At 38.8% G+C, this 4269-nt stretch overlaps 1 long non-coding RNA gene across 4 annotated transcripts; it reads left to right on the plus strand.

Annotated features, from left to right (window-relative positions):
* Positions 1 to 2082: 2082 nt before the first annotated feature.
* On the plus strand, positions 2083 to 4251 carry LOC106769206. 4 transcript variants are annotated; one of them, XR_002667318.1, is made up of 5 exons: positions 2083 to 2856; positions 3298 to 3422; positions 3530 to 3550; positions 3652 to 3787; positions 3865 to 4251. It is a non-coding gene; the product is annotated as an uncharacterized LOC106769206 (long non-coding RNA). The 4 variants fall into 4 exon arrangements; XR_002667319.1 differs by having other exon boundaries at positions 3878 to 4251; XR_002667317.1 differs by having other exon boundaries at positions 3652 to 4251.
* The last annotated feature ends 18 nt before the right edge of the window (positions 4252 to 4269 follow it).

Raw genomic sequence — 4269 nt, forward strand, 5'->3', positions numbered from 1 at the left:
ATCCTTTCATTCTTCCAACTAATGTCAGACAGGTTTATTATGTGCCATATCCACCATTCGGCAATATTGACAAGCGTGGTTGGACTATAGCAATACAAACCAAGCCTAGAGGTCACATTGATTCAAATGAGGTTGAGGAAGATGTTCCCTACCAACTTGACCAAATGTCACAACCACAAGAAAATATTGAAGTTGAACGTATAACCACATTGTGCGACCCTAATGGTGATGGAGATGAATTAGAAGCACTTGCACAAAGTGATGATGATGATGGAGAAGAACAAGAACAAGAACAAGAACAAGAAGAATAAGAAGAAAAAGAAGAATAAGATGATGAAGATGAAGATGATGAAGATGATGAATAAGAAGATGAAGATGATGATGATGATGAAGAAGAAAATGATGATGATGATGAAGAAGATGAAGATGAAGATCATGATGACAATGATTGAATGTTCGACTATCTTAAATATTGTAGCAAATTGAACTATCATTTCAATAGAGTGATCCTTCCTTATTTGAAATAATTTGACTATCTTAACTTTTTTATGCAATAATTTGAAATTCACTTTAATTTGTAGTGATCCTTCCTTAGCCTTTTCTATTGTTTCACTTTACTTGTAAACATATTCAATGCAGTAATGACAGGAGAAGGTTCAGACCGTCCTGATAAAGGAAAGGGGTAGTCAGGCCTAAAAAAAGGCAAAGAAGACCGCAAAGTATGTACTTAGGGTGCCTACTACACTACCTACCCCTACTCCTGCAGTACACCCTTCTCCTACTCCTGCAGTACACCCTCCCCCTACTCATACTGTGCACTCTCCTCCTCCTACCCCTGCAGTACACCCTCCTCCTCCCACCCCTGCAGTACACCTTCCTCCTCCTACCCCTGCAGAACAGCCTTTTCCTCCCCCTGACCCTACTTTTATACCTTCCTCATCTTCTAGACCGCCTTCTGAGACTGCCACACCATTTACTGATCCAAATTCAGCTGGTGATGGTGATGATGTTGACCCGCTCCTCCATGATCAACCATGAATTGAGCCATATGGAAAAAGGGTAAGACTTTAATCCCTTTTTTAACTTTGATTGATGTTTTAAACATTGTCTTATTTCAAATGACTTTTATTTCTTTATATGAAGGTTTATTCTATCCAAGGTTGCTTCCCAGGCCATCACACGATCAATTAAGAAACAGTATTTGACTCCATGGCCTACTTGGGGAGCAATACCTATAGACGACAGAAAACCATTCTGGGAGTGTTTTAAGGTGAACAACACTTTAAACTAATTATCATTCATATCTTACCATGTCTTAATCAATGTTTGTTTTGTTCATCATTACAGAAGAAGGTGCAGTGGAAAGCTGAACATGAAAGTCAAATACATAGAAATTTTTACATTAGAGCATCTCATTGGCTCTCAGAGATGTTTAGGGATGCCCGAATTGCAGGGGAGTGCCCTTATTGGATGGGTGAAATCATTTGGAACTATTTGCTTGCACATTGGAATTCAGTAGAGCTTCACAAGAAGAGTGCTACAAACCAGAGGAACAGAGCGTCTGAAAAGGGTGGTGCCTTGCATACTGGCGGGTCGATCACAATTCACGAGCATGCCATTCGTATGGTAAAGTTTCTTTACTTTTCTGTTTCTTTCATATATAACTTATGTATTTTCTATTTCATATACACTAATAAGTCTAAATTATGTTACAGGCACAAGCTCTTGGACGGGCCGTCAATGTTGACGAGGTCTTTGCACAGACCCATGTTCAGAAGGGCACTAATGAATTCGTTGATGAAAGATCTCGCAAGACTCGTGTAAATAACACTCCTAGTATTAGTAATCCACATGATTATGTTATTGTATCATTCCCTAACATTGTTTTTAATGTTTCAACAGGAAGAATTTTCTACAAGACTTTCACAGGTTAGATCCGAACATGGGTCAGCTCCTACACCGGATGATGTGAGTAATGCAAATGACGACATCTGTAGGACACAGTGCTGGGTCAATGTCATTGGTGGGAAGAAAAAGGGACGAGTCTACGGTGCAGGACAACTTGCTGCAAACTATACAGCATCGAGAGGAGGTACACTGAAGCAGCAACCTTCTTCTTATTCCACCCCTTCTGCTGACGAGGCCATCCAGCGCTTGACACAGCTACTAGAGCAACGTGACCAGGAAAACCGTGCATTGAGAGAAGAATACACTGACTTGAGAGACGAGTTTTCAAGCTTCAAGTACCTGGTCATGAGAGCGCTGCCTTAAACTTCAGACACTCCTTCCACTGTCCCTCCGACCCAGCCACGACCCTCCCCGTCACCCGCCGTCCCTCATCAGCCCAGATCAGTCCAGCCCACACCATTCCAACCATCTACAGATGAGCAGGACGATGAAGATACACTACAAGAAAAAACCTATTTATATACAGATTATTATATACAGATTTGGATCTGTATATAATAAAACTGTTACCTACCGATATTTTATACGGCTGCTAAAAAAAAAAATAAAAAAAAGTTAAAAGATTTTAACACTAAGTGAAATGCAAAGAATTGGAAAGATCTTAGAGTCATTCTACAACTTTCCCTCCTCTCAGCTTTCCTTCTCATCTTTCCCTCTTATCTCTTTCCTAATCACAAATCGTCATCAAGCCATTATTCATTGTCTCTTCTTCTCATCGAACTGTTCTTCTGGAGCATTTTCCCTCCATCATCTTCGTCGATCTATCAGCCTCTTGTCGAACCATTTATGGAGTTCTCATCCTGCGACCATGGAACTTTTGTTGTCATCTTCATCATTTTCTCTCTCGAGCGCTTCTCAGCCATCCACATTTTCTTCAGAGATTCACAGGTTTGTTCATCACAAAATCACTTCATTATGGTCAAATCTCCATTTCTTCCTTCTATTTTTACTTCCATATACAAAACCACCTTCAAATCTTAGGGTTTTGTCCTCCTCTTCATTTTTCCTTCATTTTTAACCAATTTTTTTACTGTTAAAACCATTTCTACTGTTTGTCCTTCGATTTCCACCAATTTAACCTCCATTTTCATCGTTTAAATAATTTTGTATCGATCAATCTTACGTTTGAACCGATTAATCGGTTCATATTGACTTTCTTCCCATTTGTAGGGTTCCTTCGGCCCAGATTAGGGTTCGTCATCCATTTTTGAGCTTTTCCCCAATCATTTTGGCTTTAATTTATTCGTTTAGGGTTTTCTAACAATTTCTTCCGTTTATTCTCTGTTTTGCTCTCGATGTCTCATTATTCCGCTACGTTTGCTCATCAAGAAGCTTCTATCAAGTGGCCGCAAAATCAATCACACCCAACGGCGTTTCGGTGCTCCTCGCCAACCCTTCCCTAGATTCTTTGTTGTTCAAATAGTTGATCTCAAGCCCAGCGGAAACAAATACATGTTTGTTCTCTCTAACCTACACGTTTCGTTACTCTTCCCCTTTTAGTTTTTGTTTCGGATCTGTAATTTCCTGCAATATTTTTTACTGTATTTATTTTTTGTGGCAGCTTGCTAAAATAATGATTCAGGTGAAGTGATCTAGTCTTTAATTATTTGACCTACTTTTAGAATTCAAACCTAATGTTTCTGAAATTCAATAATGAATTGTTAATTCTATTTCATTCTACAGGTTTACTCAAAGGTGAGTGGAGAAAAAACTCCTGAAACCCCAACCATTTATGTGAGCTCAAAAGAATTTTATGGTGAGGGATATGATGACAGTGACAAGAGAATTCCTGACATTACCATAATAAACAAGCAGCTTGGTAAGTTTCGTCACTTTCTCACTCTATTTGACCTTCTAAGAATATATCTTACTTGACCTGATTGATAATTTTCCAAGTTGGAATCCTAAGACTTCGCTCTTCGACTTGCTGGAATCCACTCTGACCTATCAGCATAGGACATATGCTGAAGCCATCAAGAAAGTAATTGCACAACCCGTTGCAGGTTAAGCTTTTACAGGGATGGTGATTTGTTATCTTGGAGAAGGGTGTCGTTGCGTAAGTTTCTGCCATATTTCACTGGTTGATTTTATATAAATGGTAAATTTTCTTCCTTTTGGTTTCCTTAGCCAACAGTAGGCAATAACTCACATAAGTCATTGTCTTAATGTATGTTCTGGAGAAGTAGGAATTTATATATAGGGAAATCTATGTTGCTGTGTAATTTTAATGTATACTTTGCGTTACTAAACATCTTGAGGCATTTTATAATATTAGAGAAGATGTTTTTTTTGTGTTTCTAG

This window comes from Vigna radiata, chromosome 1 (assembly GCF_000741045.1).
Source record: "Vigna radiata var. radiata cultivar VC1973A chromosome 1, Vradiata_ver6, whole genome shotgun sequence".
Lineage (NCBI taxonomy): Eukaryota > Viridiplantae > Streptophyta > Magnoliopsida > Fabales > Fabaceae > Vigna > Vigna radiata.